Source organism: Macrotis lagotis, chromosome 1 (assembly GCF_037893015.1).
Source record: "Macrotis lagotis isolate mMagLag1 chromosome 1, bilby.v1.9.chrom.fasta, whole genome shotgun sequence".
Lineage (NCBI taxonomy): Eukaryota > Metazoa > Chordata > Mammalia > Peramelemorphia > Peramelidae > Macrotis > Macrotis lagotis.
The window spans coordinates 355,860,631-355,878,342 of NC_133658.1; the positions used below are offsets into that span (position 1 = coordinate 355,860,631).

At 41.9% G+C, this 17,712-nt stretch overlaps 1 protein-coding gene across 7 annotated transcripts in view; it reads right to left on the reverse strand.

The window, feature by feature from the left end:
* Window positions 1-17,712, reverse strand: part of EPB41L1 (erythrocyte membrane protein band 4.1 like 1) — a 111,175-nt gene that overhangs the window by 87,994 nt on the left and 5,469 nt on the right. Inside the window, exon 1 of one of the 7 annotated variants that reach the window (XM_074212039.1) lies at window positions 787-13,482. The exons of the other annotated variants lie outside the window; for them this stretch is intronic. The gene's annotated coding sequence lies outside the window, so the exon portion shown is untranslated. Of the gene's footprint in view, window positions 1-786; window positions 13,483-17,712 lie in introns of those variants that run through there. 7 annotated transcript variants of the gene reach the window in all.

Here is a 17,712-nt window from a genome sequence, read left to right on the forward strand (position 1 = left end):
CTAGACCACTCATGGGGTGGCCACATCTCCACTTCAAGGATGGCACCTTAGACATCAGAGACCTGGCATGGTAATTAAATAGAAGATATAAATTCAAATCTCAACTCTAGTATAGACCTAAATAAATCCCTTCTTTCTTTGGGTCTCAGTTTCCCTAACCTTTGATAAAATGTCATTGTGGTTCAGTCATGTCCAACTCTTAATGAACCCATGAGGAAAGGTACTGGAGTGGTTTGCCATTTCCCTCTCCAGCTCCTTTTACAGAGGAGACAAGAGGTCAACAGGGTTAAGTGACTTTCTCAGGACCACACAGTTAAGTATCTGAGGCTATATTTGAACTCTGAAAGATGAGACTTATTGTGTCCAAACCCAGTACTCTATCCAATTTGCCAAAATATTGGATAAAAGATGGTGTAAAATGACACTTTCTAAGACTGATACAGAGATTCAACCCTGGTTGAATTCAACCCTGGGCTGGTCATCCCAAATACTTCACTGGTAATTAAAGCTACCACTCACCCCCAGACCTCTTCAGAAAGGCTCTTGCTTCTATTCTATACCCTGATTCGGAGACAAAACTCAATGAGCCAGGGCAGCTAGGTGGCACAGTGAATAGAGCACAAGCCCTGGAGTCAGGAGGACCTGAGTTCAAATCCAGTCTCAGACACTTAAAAATTACCTAGCTGTGTGACCTTGGGCAAATCACCTAACCCAATTGCCTTGCAAAAAACCCCTAAAAACAAAAAAAACAAAAAATATTCAATGAGCCAGAACTGTTTCCCTTACATCTCCAGGACTAGGATGAGCCCAGTCTATATCAGTTCTGCCTCCAGGCTGGACAGAGGGTTCCTACCATGTGTATGCATAGGATATCCAACAACCAAAAACCTCTTCTGGTGAGTTTCTACACTTGGGACAGAGCCGCAAACTGTCTGCAGAGGAGATAAGAGAGAGATGATCATCTCAGTTGGCTATCTGGTGACTTCCCAATTTAACTAAGGATTCTTGCAAAATAAATATTAAGCTCTTGGTGTTTCTACCTGATGAAGGATCTCAAATGTTATCTATATCCTAGAAATCTGGTAAACTCAGTTATCCAACCCTAAGTTAAGGTTCTGCCCCTAGATAGAGAAAAGTGGGGTAACTTCAAACATTTGTCAAGGATTATTCATGAGTGGGGAACAAAAAGGTTTCATCCTAACTCAATTACCCAGAAAGTTTAATCTCCCAGAATCTTTCCCCAATAAGTATTTGAGATGAGTAGACTCCCCATCCTATTCCTCCCCCCACCAAATAAGTGTCCCCCAGATTTGTGCAGAACTGATTCTGAATCAGGAAACAGTGTCAGCCCCTCTCCAATGATGGACAAGGTTCTAATGCCTGAGATCCCTGGTTCCTACTTGTCCTGAAGGACAATTCAGAGCCCATCTCCCCCAAGAAGTCCCTTTGGAATACCACAGACATCTATGTCCCTTTGAACTCTGATCTGACTTGATTTTGCTAGTTAATTCCTGCTTGATCATATGTCTACAACTTATCACTCCAGTCAAAGAAGAAACGAAGGGGCCTAGAACTGGGTGACCTAGCATCTTTTTCTCTGGAATTTTCTGCTCTGTTCCTACCTCCTCCAAGTCCCACCCTTTCCAAAAGGCAGGTCTGTCACCACCAGCTATCACAGTCCTCCCAAGAAGTGCCCAGAAACAGTGGGATTGACATGTCTCAACCTGTTGTGTAGGTGTAAGGACAGGCCCCTTTCTTTCTCCTACCACCACCACCACCCAAGTCCAAAGCCAGTTTCCCCAAGGAAGAAAAGGTTTTCTCCTCATAGTCATAGGGTATCAAATTATTCTAGACCAAAATAATTTTCTTCCTTAGTCCTCTCCCTGTCCTTGTCTGGGCCCTGGTCATACTGTCCAAGACCTGAATTGTTGTGCCACTATTATTCAGAAAGAATACTGAAGTATTATAGTCTGAAGAACAGAATTTGAATTATGCTCTGCTATATATACCACTTCTTTGTGATCTTTGTTAAGCACCTGTCTGGGTCTCAGTTTCCACTTCTATAAAATGGGGAATTGAGGTAGACAGTCTAGTTATTATTTTGTGATCCTATGATTCTCATCTAAATGACCTTTCAAGTGCCTGGGAGAAGGGACTCAGCTTGGTTGACATCTTCCCTGTATTTTCAGGGGTCCCTGGTAGAAGAAAACAAATGAATTCTGGGAAAAAATGAGTTCTGAGCTAAAAAACAAACAAAAAAACAAAAAACAAACCCAGCCTTTCCAGTCTGACAAAAGTCAAACAGCTCAAAGGAAAATGTGCACATTCATCCTTGTCAAACCTTTCCTTTCCTACCCACTTCATCATTTAATCCCTACAAACACCTCTGTAAGGAAGAACAAGGTCTACCACCTCTAGATCTCAGTTTCTTTATCTAAAAAAATGATAATTGGAATAGATGAGTGCTTTGAGTCTGACATCTATGTTCTAATGTCCCTGTTATATATGATTCTATCCTCATTTTACAGATGAAAAAATTGAGTTTGAGAGATGAGAAATGATATTCCCAAAGTCACAGTTAATCAGTGACAGGTCTTACAGCTGAAAGCCTGGCACTCTTTGCCTCATAACATGTTCTTTATTCTTTAGGAAGAGTTCCAGAATCATTGATCAGAAAAACAGATAAGAAATGAGTAGGTAAAGTCACTAAGGTCCTACCTCAGTTCCTACCAGTATTTCCGGAGAAAGCCATGGCACCCTGTGGGCATGTGTGACTTCACTGAGTCCTGGAAGGGCCCCAAGGCAGGGCAGGGAAGGGAGCCCAGCTATGAGGTTGTCAAACCAGTCTTGGCAAAACAGGACAGCAGCCAACAGGCCAGAGGGGTTGCCTGCCCATTGAGCTGTAGGGAGGAGACAAATAAAAGAAGAAGGGAGGGGATAGGGCAGGGGATCTAATGAAAATTCTCTCTCCCTGGCCACCCACAGCCCAGCTCAAACAAGCAGGGCACAGGAAGAAAGGATAGAGAAGCTAACTAAACACAAGCTCCAGCATTTCTGCAGACAGATCCTTCAGTTCAGAAACCATACTGCTGTCCAGGAAATGATCCTGGGACCCAGAGTCTGGAAGACTGAACTATTTGAATACACCTGTTCTCAAATATAAACTCCTATTTACCTTAGAGCCACAGGGTGGGCAATAAAAGCCAATCCATCATTTCACAGGAAGAAACTGAGGCCCAGAAATGTCAAGAGAGTAGTCTAACATCATATAGTGAGATAGTGGCAGAGGCAAGACTCAAGATAATACCTTTAATGGTCTTTATTCTGTTGCATCATCCAATTTCTCTCTTATCATACCCCATACAAAATGTCAGATTAATCTTCCACAAACATAACTTTGATTCTATTCCCTTTCTTCAAAAACCTTTGGTGACTGACCAGAAACCAAAATCCTAATCCTGGGATTTCAAATAACAAACCCTTCCATATCCAGCAGGGAGAGCAAACTGACCCCACTTTGTTTTGTTTTTGTTTTTTAGGTTTTTTGCAAGGCAAATGGGGCTAAGTGGCCTGCCCAAAGCCACACAGCCAGGTAATTACCAAGTGTCTGAGACCGGATTTGAACCCAAGCACTCCTGATTCCAGGGCCAGTGCTCTATCCACTGTACCACCTAGCTGCCCTAAACTGACCCTACTTTGAGCTGCAAAGGCAATTTGCTACTGCCACTGAAGAGATGGGACAGACTGGGAAGGGAAGATGGATTTAATCCTCACAACAATCCTACAAGGAAGGTGATATTATTATCCCCATTTTTAAGGTTGAGAAAATTGAGGCTGAGAGAAATTAAGTGATCAGCTCAAGATCAGACAGCTAGTGTTTGAAGCTGAATTTGAACTCAGGTCTCCCTGAGTTCTACTCCAGAAAGATGTGCCACCTGCTACCTCTGAAAACACAGAAACCAGTGAGGGAACAAGCCTTCATTTTATACATTGGAAGGAGCAAGGTCCCAAAGGCTCCTCAGACTCTCCTGATATCTCTTGATGATTGGGACCTTTCCCAAAGGGAAACTTTGTATCCCTAGAAAGGACACAGTGTCCACTATTCTATTACATGCTAACCTCCTGCCTAGGAACTGGACAATTTTCCCAGGGCAATTTTGTATCAAAGCAGGACCAGGAAAGTGCCACAGCAGCAGCATTAACAACAATAGATTTACTATGGTCTGTCTGTGAAATCAACTCAGTTCTAATTTTACTACTAATAACAGCTCATACTTCTCTTGAAACTTTAAAGCACATTCCTTTAAAATTATCCTATGCAGTAGATAATAATAGTAACTGCAATAATAATGGTATTCATATAGTACTTTAAGATTTGCATAGCACTTTCCATATATTTTGGGTTGATCCTTAGAATATCCTGTAAAGGAAATTCTATTATTATGCCAATTTTATTGATGAGAAAACTAAGGTTTTCTAAGGAAGGTTACTAAATTATCCAGGGTGACATGGCTAGTAAATGTGTGAGATTAAATGTGTCCTGGGTCCTATCCACTACAAGGATTAGCATTTCGATTTTATAGATAGGCAAGCTAAGACCCCACTAAAAAGAAGAGATTTGCTCAATCTTGCACATCTAATATAAGGTAAAGATCTAACTTAAACCCAGGCTGTATCACTACAGGAGTATGCCTTTGTCATTGCATCACATCATCACTTATGACCTTTCTGTGCCTTGGTTTCCTTATCTGTAAAATGGGGAAAATTTTGCACTCCATTATTGGGCCACTAGAATATTTAAATTTTAAAAAAAACTCTCAACCCTCTAGTGACAGATTTAGAGGAGTCGGAGAACACTGAGCAGTAGGAAGCTCAGGAAAGGCTTCCTGGGCCCTTGGTTATCTGGAAAAGATCCTAGAGGTCAAGGAGCTTTAGGTCTGGCCAAAAAAGCTCAGCAACATGGACTTCTCAAAGTGGAGCACTGGCTCAAAGACACCTTTGTCTTCCCTTGGAGCAGTTCCACACTTTGTTTTAGAAAGACCTTATCTCTAAAGCTGCTTCCGTGAGACCTTGGCATCTACCTGACACACCTCATGCTAGAAGGGCAAGGAAAAGTAGGCCCAAAGTCCTTGTTGGTGGCATCTAGGCCTCAAGGAGAGATCATCTGATTAACAATAGTAAAAAGCATTCTCCCCATTTGCAGGAGAAATTAAGTCCAGACCAGGAAAATTATTCTATTACCAAGAAAGAGGGGCAGTTAAGTGGTTCAGTGAATAGTGTTGGGTCCTGGAGTCAAGAAGTCCTGAGGTCAAATCTAGCCTAAGACACTTACTAGTTGTGTGACCCTGAGACTATTTGCCTCAGTTTCCTCATTTAACAAATGATCTGGAGAAGGAAATGGCAAACCACTTCAGAATCTTTGCCAAGAAAACCCCAAATGGGGTGATGAAGAGTTGGATCTGACCGAAAAATGACTGAATAACAACACAAAAAAATCAGTCTGGAATGCTAGAGAAATACTTTAGAATTAGGGAGAACACACACACACACACACACACACACACACACACACTTATGCAAATTCAAAAAAAAAATAGAACCATAAGATCCAAGTGAAATTCTTAGAAGGGACTCTTTAGAGGCATCATATTCATCCCCATCATTTTACCAAAGAGGAAACAGAGGCCTGGAGAGCAGAAATTATTTGCTTGGGATCCTATAGGTCAGAGATATAGACAACATAAGAACCTGAGGGCTCCTTGGCTCCCAGCCTGGAGATCTTTGCCCACTACCCTGCTTCCTCATTCAAATGACAAGAAAACAACCCCACAGGATCACAGAACTAAAGCTAAAGTTTATTGAGTAGGGGCATAACAGAGTCTGACCTTCCCTTAGGGACAATCGCTTTGGTACCACATAAGGATAATTTAGAGGGAAGAGACTAAAGCGAGGAGATCAGTTTGAGTCAAGTGATAGCCTGAATTAGGTTGTATTTATTGAACTTGAGATAAGAGAATGAATTCAAGGAATGTTGTGTATATAGAAACAAGATTTGGTAACTGGATTTTTAGGATAAGAAAGGAACTGAGGAAGACACTGAAGTTTTGACCCAGATAACCAGAAATATAGTGGTACCCTTGATAAAAAGAAGAGATGAAATCTTACAAAGAGAGGGCAACATCAAAGTCCTCTTCTGCCAGCTTCTCAAATCTGAAGGCCTGAGAGGCCCAAAAGAGCCCTAGTTTTTGTGTCTACCACACACGCAGAGCTGTCAGGCATGGGGCTTGCCCCTGAATAACAAGGCTTTTCTCAGTTTCAGAGTTCCCACTCACACAAGTCTGACAACTTCCCCAAACAGCATGAGGTCTAGTTTCTAGTGAGATGCTCCCCTGGTCTCAAGTCCTTAAAATCAAAGAATATAGAGTTGGAATGCTCCTGGATACAGTCTAGTCAAATACTTAGATGCAGAGAAATGTAAGCATAAGAGGTGAGGAGATCAGTTGGAGACAAATTTTGTAAATCTTTTGTTTGTATGGTTAAGAGAATCTTCCTTCTTCCTTTATCTTCTAATTTATGCCACACCTGAGAGCCTGACCTTCAACCTGTTTTGGATTGCATTGTCTTCTGGTGGGGTAGCCAGGGAGCAAAGGCACTGGAAATATCCAAGACCACCCAAAGGAGACCCTTCCCCAAAAGGCATAATCTCCAATGTGACTTGGGTCACTCCCAGGTCACCACCCCTCCCATGGACTCTGAGGGAGAATTTAAGGAAATTGAGGAAGGGTGTCTTTGACCTTCCAGACTCCTGCTGAAAACCCTGATCAGCTGGCCTGATCAGTTTAATCAGCAACCCATGTGGTCTACTCTTTAAACTCTTAACTTTTCTATCATCTTATGGGTTGCAACTTCTTTTAATAAATCTCTATCTTCTTCCCAAAACCTGCTTTCCCCAGTCTGAGTCACAAACTCAAGAAACAAACCAGAGGCCGCACTTTGACAGAGGAAGAGAATGAGGCCCAAAGCAGGGAAGATTTTGCCCAGTTAGTGTCACTGTGAGAAGAGTATTAGAGAACTGGAAACAAAAATAAATGACCACTGATTCAGAACAGCTAATTAACTGAGGTACATAGATGTGGTGGAATAATACTTGCTGTAAGAAATGAAGAACAGCATGAACACTGAGAAGCATGGAAAGACTTATATGAACTGATGCAAAGTGAAATAAATAGAACCAGGGAAACAACAGACACAAAGATACCATGAAGATAAGATGAGCAAAACAACTGAAAAAAATTAAATTAAAAATTAACTTAAATTATAAAGACTAATCTTTACCCTGAAGAAGACATAAGAAACATGTTCTGTAAGTATGTTCTGTAAAGGTGGAGAGGGAATTTCCAGGCATAAAGACATGTACCATGGGATACCTAGATTGGGTACCTAGATGGTACAGTGGATAGAGCACTGGACCTAAGTTCAAAATCCAGCCTCAGACACTTACTGTGTGAGCCTGGAAAATATCAACTGCCTCCAAAACAAATGATCAATTTTGCTTAAAATTTTCCCCTACTTCTTTGTTAAAATAAGAGATGGCTGGGGCAAGGAAGGAAGGCAGGTGATGTAAAACAAAAGATATCAGTAAAAATCCTTTTGATTTTAAAGAACTAAATTCAGAGAAAGGAAATTGATTCAGTTCTAGCATTATATCCATTTACTATGTGTTACTCTGGGCAAGCTGCTGCTCTACCACTTCCCTACTGAATGACTGTGTAAGTGATTTCCTTTCTCTGAGCCTCAATTTCCTCATCTGTCAAGTAAGGCTAGTACTACTTAACACTACCTATTCCACAAATTCTTCTAAGGAGGGGCAGCTAGGTGATGCAGTGGATGGAGCCCTGGCCCTGGAATCAGAAGGACCTGAGTTCAAATGTAACCTCATACACATAATTGCCTAGCTGTGTGACCTTGGGCAAGTCACTTAAACTCATTGCCTTAAATTTAAAAAAAATTCTTCTGAGAAAAGTGCACTGGCAGTGGCAATGCCAGGACTCAAACTGGGATTTCTTGAATTGCAGTCTAGACTTCTTACAACCATAGTGTTGTCCCTAGAAGTCTGTTCCTAGGAACCAGGGCTTCTTGGGTCCCTATTTATAAGCTCAGGCTAGGGTGACATGAGTCAAAGTGACTCCCTAAAGCTGTCTCTGTTGGGACCTGGGCTCACCTCAGGACCCCAAGTGGTAAAAAGTAGACAAATACTGAAAACAGTAGAGAAAAGACAGCTGGGATACAAGGAACACTAACCTCTGACCCTTACCCCCCACCCCTTATATCCCATGCTCCCTGAGGGAATGTTGCTCAAGAATGTGAAGAGGCAAAATATAGGGTCAGTTCCCTGACATCATCATCATCATCATCATCATCATCATCATCATCATCATCATCATCACCACCACCACCAACACCACCATCATAGCCAGCATTTTATATTGAGATTTGCCAAGCACTTTACAGATGTTTCACTTCATGCAGAGGTAGGTACTATTATTATCCATTTCATGCTTGGACTTGGCTTGGCTCTACCTTTATGAGCAAATCATTTGACCTCCCTTGGCCTCAGTTTCCCAGTCTGTGAACTGGAATAATCTGTCCCTCATGTAAGGTAGCTGAGATACTGGAGTCTGTGCTGGTGAGAAGGCCTGGAGATCTTAGTTCACATAATTCAATTTACCCAAACAATCATTTATTAAGCTCCTATAGTGTGCAAGTTGCAGGCCAGGGTCTGAGATGCTATTGCTTCATATCTTAAAGGTCTTGATAGACATCAAGTTTTCTCTTTGATTCTCCACAATAACACTACCAAGAAGGCAGGACAGGTTGCATTCCTTGACTTCATATCCTCTTTCCTCAGGAAAAAGGTCCAGAGAGCTGGGATTTACCCAAGATCACCAAGGGAGTTCTAGATTGCAAAACAAAGACTCAGATTGCTGATGGCAGGTGCTCTTGTCAAGGTACCCCATAGCAATGTCTTAAACCCCAATTTAAGAATACAGCATTCCAGATGTCCATTACCCAGCCCTCCTCCACACATCCTGTCAGTGCTCTGGTTCCCCTATACTTCTTCCTGTTCACCTAAATAGGCTTCTATAGGTCAAAGGAGACAATGAACTTGCCCTAAGTTCAATGACCCCAAGAGACCCTTGATCAATGTTCCCTCCTGGGCTAATCAGTCAAGACCCCTTAATTTTTTTTTTATTTTAAAATTACAGTGTTTAATATTAACCTCTCAGGAGAAGTGCTTAACATTGGACAAAATGCCATCTGGAAAGTAACTTCAATCTAAGGATGAGTTAAGCTCAGAAGAATGTGGTAGGAAGAATGGGAATCATATAGAGAAGGGCACAATAGCTCTTTTAAGGATCAACTAATTGTTACATTATTATTGTAATAAAAAAACAATGCCCTTCACTGACAATTTTGTAGAATTTTAGAGCTGGAAGAAACCTTTTGCAGATCATCTTGTACAATCCCTCTCATTTTACAGCTTAAGAAAACTGAAGTACTGGGGTGGCTAGGTGGCACAGTGGATAGAGCACCAGCTCTGGAGTCAGGAGTACCTGAGTTCAAATGTGACCTCAGATACTTAATAATTACCGAGCTGTGTGGCCTTGGGCAAGCCACTTAACCCCATTGCCTAGGAAAAACTAAAAAAGAAAGGAAGAGAGAGAGAGAGAGAGAGAGAGAGAAAGAGAGAAAGAGAGAACGAACGAATGAAAGAAAGAAAACTGAAGTACTGAGAGGACAGGTGACTTTTCTAAGGTTTCCAAGGCCATACCACTAATTAGAGTTAGGTCTAGAACTCAGGTCTCCTGAGCACTAAACTGAAGATCCCTTAATTAACAAAGGCAGAGACCAAGAATCAAAGACAGGAAGGGCCCCTATTCAAGGTTATACAATAGGTTAACACCAGAACCTTCAGCCTGAGATCAACATCTTATTCTAACCAATAGAACTGTTTCTCTTATAGCTAGATGACTCTGGGCAAGTCACCTAACCTCTCTTCATCTACATTATCTTTTAAATGAAGACAATAATAGAGCCTACCTCACATGGTTACTATGAAGATCAAATGAGAAAACTTCATATAAAGCATCTTGTAAAATCTAAAGTTCTATATAACATGCCATTATGGTTATGATTATGATTATATTCTTTCCTATTCCCAGGACAGAAAGATGCTCATTGTCTTACTAGCCTCTTACACTCTCCCCATACCCTGTGAGTATGAAGCTGATCTGCTCTGAATTTGAGAACTTCTTACTTTGATTAGTACCCTGGAAATGATGAAGTGTAGGTAGCTATTGGATGATTCCAACTAGAAAAGTCTAAGAATTAAGAGCAGAAAGGAGCCCAGAGACTATTGAGTCCAATATCCTCGTTTAACAGATGAAAAAATTGAGGCTCAGAGAGAAGGCAATGGCCCAAGGTCATACAATCAGTGGCAAAACCAAGATTTAAACATCTTATCTTTTGGTCTGGAAACTCAGAGATGAGTCCTAGAATATCTTATAGATGAGGAAATGGAGATCCAATGAGTGACTTGCCCCAAAAGGTAGAGCCAGCCCTAGGATCCAAGTTTCCTGAGGAGAAGTCTGGGGTTCTTCCTATCCACAGAGGCTCATTTTGTGAATCTGAAGACAGGAGTAGAGTGGAATACATTCAGGCTCTTGCATGGAGATCTAAGGGAAGGAGGAACTCATACTCTCACAGCTGGGAGAGCCCTCAGAGCACATCCAACTCTACTCAACCTAGTAGTTCGATCTCCTCCTTCACATTCCTGACAAAGAGCTACTCAAATTCCACTTAAAGGGAAGCACACAGTAACTTGAGAGTGAGTCCCTTCACATGCTTCTGGGAAAATACTCTAGCCACTGTTTCTCTCCCAGGGCTGGAGGATGGAATAACCATTTATTAAATACCTACATACCAAGCTAAGCACTTTAATTTCATTTGACCTTCCCAATAACTCTATGTGGTAGGTGATATCATCATTTTATATTTGGGTAAACTGAGGCAGAGAACAGTTAAGGGACTTGTCCAGGATCAGACAGCTAAGAAATATCTAAGATTAGACTTGAACTCAGGTCTTCCTGACTCTAGGCCCAGTATTCTAACTTCTACATCACCTAACTGCCTTTTCTGCAAACAGAAGAGATGTTCCTTCTATTTTTCTTCTCTCTCTTTCCTCCCCCTAGTAGCCCAATCTTCCCCCTTCCTCCAAGATCCAGTTTAATTCTCATCCTTCCCAGCTCTTCTTTCCACAGGAGTTAGATAGTTCCAGACATTATCTCTGCTGGTCTGGCTCATCTTACTTTTCCAAGCACCAGAAAAGAATGGTCTCCTTCCCATCTCTAGGATTCAAAGCACAGTTAGAAACTAAATGCTTGCCAAATAAATGAGAATTTTAGGGATAGGAGGAAACTTAGAACCTAGAGTTAATCAGTTTCCATGTCCAGTCTCTCTTAGATATCCAGGTGTATTCTCACAGATCTAACTTCTTCTCTAGACCCTCTTCCTTGTCTCCCCATTGCCAACACATAGCAGATCCTGTCCCAATTCTAAATTAAAAAAAAAAGTAGAATGGAAGCTTAATATGTCAACAATCTGATCCAGAAGACAGGAAATCTGGGCACTCCCAAGCAAGTCTCTTGCCCTTTCTGACCTTTAGGTGTCCTCTGGGTAAAACAGGGGGCATTGTCAAGATTGTTTCTGAGGGCCCTTCCATTTCTAACAGCTATAATCCTATGATTCAATCCCTTTAGCACCAAAAGTCAACCTCTGATGATATTCAATGAAGGCATCACAGACTACAAAGAGACAACTGATTCTCAACTCAACAACTCCACCAATCTCTGGTTTCTCAAAGTCAGAATAACCTCCTTCTCCTCTATAATTACCCTGAGCAGGCCACTTCTGAAAGGGTCAACCAGGATGTCAGAGTTGTTTTAGTCAGGTTCCCCCAAAATGTGGAATAATCCTTGCCTTGCTTCCCTCACCTGGATGGGAGACACTGTCTCTATGGAAACATGAGTGATAAAAGGAATGACACTAATCTAGCCTGTAGAACCAGATCAACCTTCCCAGGTAATATGGGTCATTTAAGAGTGATGTTCTACAGATAGTTCTTTGGTTCAAAGAAGTGACTTTAGTTACCTAGAGATAAAGTCCTTATACAGTTAGCCTCTTAAGTTAGCTAAGATCCCATAGAAAGGGACTCAAGCAACCAAGAAAACCCACTTTGCCTGATAACTCAAGTTTCTCCCTTTCCCCACTCTCTTCACCAAAGGCCTCTTATCATGCCTTCACACAGAGCCTCAGGGACTAACCCACAGTCCATCCGGCTCTAGGTGGAAAGAGGAGGGAACCACCCCTGGAGAGAATAGCAGATCAGAGTCAAACAAATCTGGAAGACCAAAACACTTTCCCATTCCCAACTCAGAGTAGTCTTCAATGCTAATCTCTTTCTTTCCATACAGAACAGTGCATAGTGATACAGAATTGGAATCAGAGGAATAGAATACCTCAATATGAATCTTGACAATATGACTCCTGGCTCTTTTTGGCCTCAGTCCCTTCTACAAAATGAGGAATGATGATGATGATTATGATAATAATAAACAAGGATGATAATGATAATAAAAAAAATAGCCAACCAGCATTTATACAATCCTATAAGACTGGTTAAAAAACACAACAAATATCTCCTTTATCCTTCCCCAAAAAATCTTGAAGGAATGGCAGGTGCTATTATTTTACATATGAGGAAACAAGCACAGGGAGGTTAAGTGACTTATTCAGGATCACAGAACTGGTAAGCATCTGAGGCTGGATTTGAACTCAGGTCTTCCTTAGTCCAGGTCCTGAGCATTTCCCATTGTGTCACCTAGATGACCTTTAAAGTCCCTTCCAGTTCTCCGCCCCGCCTTCCTTTACCCACCCCCTCAGTCCCTCCTGTCCTTCACTCTCTTAGTCAAGCTTTTGTTTTCGGGCAACTCTGCCCTAGTTTGGGATTAACAATTAACTCAGTTAACTCAATCTAGTTTCTGTTCCAGGTGTGGTCTCTTCCTGCTCCTACAGAATATAAGACTGGGGGGAAAAAAGGGAAAAGAGGAGTCAAGCAGCCCCCATTCCTTTTCCTCCAGAGGTAGCAGGTGGTGACAAAACAGACCTTCTGGGCAGCTAGGTGGTGCAATGGATAGAACACCAGCCCTGGAGTCAGGAGTCCCCGAGTTCAAATCCAGCCTCAAACACTTAATAATTACCTAGCTGTGTGGCCTTGGGCAAGCCACTTAACCCCTTTTGCCTTGCAAAAACCTAAAAACAAAACAAACAGACCTTCCTTCTAGGTCCAATGCATCTGGTCCCCACCTAGACTGTCCCATGGCTGCTCAAACTTTCTAATAGGCAGTAGTTAGAGACCTTGGCCTTTGAAATCTCCATCATCCAGCCCCTCCCCCACTTGCACCCCTACATACACACACCCCACCCCCTTGGTCCCTCCCTCTCCTCCATCACCTTTGAATGTTACCAGTCTATCTCCTCTTTCCTCACTCTGTCTTAGTCATTCCCCTCTCTACCTCTTCTAGGTAGACTCAGGAAGCCCATGCTGGACTTCCCAGAACAACTCCAAGCCCTTAGTCTGTACCTGCAGTCCCAGCCTCCCCTGATAATAAACAGCATGAGACCAGGGAATGGAAATCAGGAAACCTAAAGAACTGTAAGTCTCCTAGGAAAGTCCCCAAAGTCCTTTGTGGGCTTCTCACTCCCAGTCTTTAGCAGACTTGTGAATTGTATGGACCCCTTTTCAGAACAATGTTTTTAAGTGCAAAAATAAAATATATAGGATTATAAAGGAAGCCAATTACAATGAAATACAATTATCAAAATATTCTTTAAAAAAAAAACCAAGTCTGCTGATCCCCATTTAAGAACTCCTACCTTAAATGATCCTTAAGGTCCCTTCCATAATATTCTTAAGTGCCAGAATACTTCTGACTGGTCCTTCCTCTCTCTGAAGTAAATATATTTTTTTGGAATGACAAAACTCAAAGAATAAAGAGATAGTCATTCTAGAAAAGCAGCGCTGGGAGAAAGGATACTAAAAGCCCTCTCATTCGCCATGCCCTGTCTCTCTGCCTTCCTTCCCTTCCCTGGTAAATTAGCCCATCAACTTCAGAATTGGTAACTCCTGGGGAGTTAGGAGATCATCCATAATCATAGAGTAAGTGTACCAGGGAGAGACTAACCAAGGTTTGCGCAAAGGGGAAGAAGGACCTGGGAAACCTTCATTTTTCATTCCCTTTGCATAACATAGGCCTAAAACATAAAAGTTCCTTAGATATTTAGTATTTTATAGATTGCAGTTCACACAGGATATAGAGTTAGATGGCAACACAAAGACCATCTAATCCAAATTAATTCATTTTCTAGTTGGGGAAACTGAGGCCCAGAGTGGAAAACTAACTGAAATTCAATTGAGGAAGATGAGAAAGCACCTAAACTGGGATTTAAAAGGTGGACAGAATGACCATAGGCAAATATTGAGGGAAGGAGATGACCAAGAAAGTTTGGATCAGGATATTCCATTCTCCCTCTCCTTTCAAATCTTTGCCAATTTCTCCTTCCCAGGTTATTATTTTGTCTGGATTTTGTATTTAATTATCTGTCTTATCCTGATGGTCTCTTTTCCTCCCTATTAATCTAAGCTCCCTGAGAGGTCTTTTTATGTCTTTGTATACCTAGCACCTAAAACAGTATTTGGTGTGTAAAAGGCAAGTAAGAAATGCTTGTTGACTTTAGTAAACTTATGATTGTCAGAAAACTACAGGAGGCTAGAAAGGAAGGTTGGGTCAAATTGCATAGGTCTTGAATAGCATTCTAATGAACTTGAACTTGATTGCCAAGGCCAGGGGGGGGGCTATGGATAACAGCTCACATTCCCATGAGATCTTTAAATCAATAAAAAGTAATTTGCAACAACTGCTATGAGATAAGCAGAATGAATGTCACTTTCCCATTTTAAGGAAGAGGAAACTATCTCAGGACTCTAAACTCAACTCTCTTGAACCTAAGTCCACTGAACTTTCTACTATGCCAGGCTTATTTCAAATTTCAAAACTGAGGATTTTGAGCAAGGGAAGTGAAAGAATGACAGAACTATAAACCTTTTTAGAGGTCCTTCTAAATAAGGGGGTAGCTACTATTGCTATATAACAGAGAAAATAGTCAATTCAGGGAGGCCAAGGAGGTCAAGTTTCTCTTGTCTCATATTCTAGGGTGAAGAAAACTTATCAGAGCACTCCTCCAATTCTGGTCTGCTAGAGGTTGTCAAAGCACTCTAAAGACTCCACCCCTCAAAATCACCAAGAATTTTTTTTTGTTGTTGGTCAAGATATCATTTGCCAGGAATAAGAAGGGGAAAAAATGCAGATAACTAAAGTCAAAAGCCCAAAGACTGAAGAACTACTACAACCTGATGACAGAATTGGTCTGTTACTTAAAATTCACTAAAATTTCTCATTTCCAACCCCTTCTAAGAGCTTCTTATGGCAATACCAAAGGGTTTCCAATTCGTGCCCAAAGCAACCCAACCTTAAGCAATCCCACAACCTGATCAGGCCTCTAGCCCAGACTACTCTTCACCCTTCCAGATTTCTAATCCCAAAGAAAGAAAAGGAGAGGGCAGTCACAAGCAGTTTTATGTCAAGAGGAAGAATTAGATTTATTCCAGAGGACACCAAAGAAAAACTAAGACCAATTTATAAAAAGGAGTCGGGGGTGACAAGGGAATGATAATTATGGGAAGCTGAATTTACTTATAATTCTGTAGTTTTCTTCCTTACAGGTTAGTGTTGGAAAGAATACTGAATTTGGAGTAAAGAAATCAAAACATCTGTCTTTTGAATTCAGGCTCTGCTATTAGATGCTGAGGCATTAGCAGAAAAGAGCATTGCTCCTAGCTATAAATTCAATAAAGCCTCCAAAATCTACTACAAAGGTAGGTAGCACTGGCATCACTTTCTCAACTACTAAGAAAGGAAAATGGAGATTTGGAAAGAGCCTGAAGACTTGAAGTCATGTGATAATTGACCAATAAGTCTGAAAAGTGTCCAGAACCCCAGCTGATGGGATTTGGATTTAGAACTTCAAGGATCTTTAAAGATCTAGTCCAAGTTTTTCATTTGATTGATGAAATGGAGGCGATGAGGGAAAAGACTTGTGTAAAATTAACCAGGTGGCAGAACTAAAATTCCTTTGAACCCAAAATCAAAGGTTCCTACCCCAGGCTCCCCCCACAAACACCCAGTATACATCTTCTCTTAATTCAAATGGAAGAAAAAGAATGATAATCAGAGTTGTCCAAAAGAAAAACCAGAATGGGCTAACCTGAGAGATAATAAACTCCCTATCACCAGAGGACTACAAGCAACAGATTCCATGACCGCTTAGTCTTAGTATGGACTATTACATGGGGGTTACCTGGATCAGATAGAATATTGGGTTCACTTTGTGGCACTGTAGAAAGATGGAAAACTGGACTGGAAAGATGGAAGACCTGGACTATTCAAAGAACCTGGGTTTAATTTGATATTTGACACGGTGTGACTTTGGGCAAGTCTCTCTAGGCCTCAGTTTCTTCATTTGTAAAAAAGAGAGGATTGGACTTGATAAAGTCCCTTCAAGCTCTGAGGCTATGGCTAGATGATTGATTCCCTCTGAGGGCCCTTCCAACCTAGAGATTCTATGATTCTTGGCAAGGGGGAAGGAGGTTTGGAGAAGGGAAGGAGGGCTATTCTCATTTGAGTATCAGTCCAACACTGCCAGGACAAAAACGTCTCTTCTTTCTAATTCCTTCCTGTGGCTGTGAATATTCCTGAGGCCAGGGAAAGATGGAAGGCTGGAAGCAGCCTCAGAGATGCTCTCCTGTTTTAAAAGAAGACATTCATGAGGAGAGTTACCTCAGCTCCAATCTCCTCCCCCTCACCCCTCCTCCATAGGCCTGGCAGAGGAGGCAACTGCAGGATTGATAACAGAACAACCTCCCCATTCACAGGCCAGGGTGGGAGAGGGAAGGGAGAGAGGGTTCCCTTTCACCAGGGGCCCAGTTGCCTCTCCTGGCCAGGGGACCCAAGAGACAAAGGCCAGGTACCCACACACCCAGCACCCCCAAAGGGCCCCATAACTATTCATGGGCATCAGCTAACACCTCCTGAAAATAACACCAGATACTGACTGTAAACAGAGCAAGCCAAACAAATTAGCTGTAACAGTGGACCCAGCACTTCCCTGTCTATGGAACCTTGGTTCCCTCTGCTGCTACATGAGGGGGCTGGACTCTACATTTTTTGTGGTCTCTTCTAGACCTTCTGTTCTCTAATTCTTTGATGCTAAAGTGTAGGAGCACAACCTCTGAGCACAGTGAGAAGGCAAAGAGAGAAATGAAAGCTCAGGGAGAGAAATGAAAGCTCAGTGAGGGTGGGAGGGAGTATTCAGAGATGCATCCAGCAAGGAACTTGACTAGGACCCTCTATTCTTCACAGGGACTGGAGCTCATCTTTGACCCAAGGCACCAAGGACAGCTCAGTTTGATTCCACAAGGGCTGACATCCCATGAACAAATTGAGCTCAGTTTTGAGGCTGGGCAAAAGAAACCCC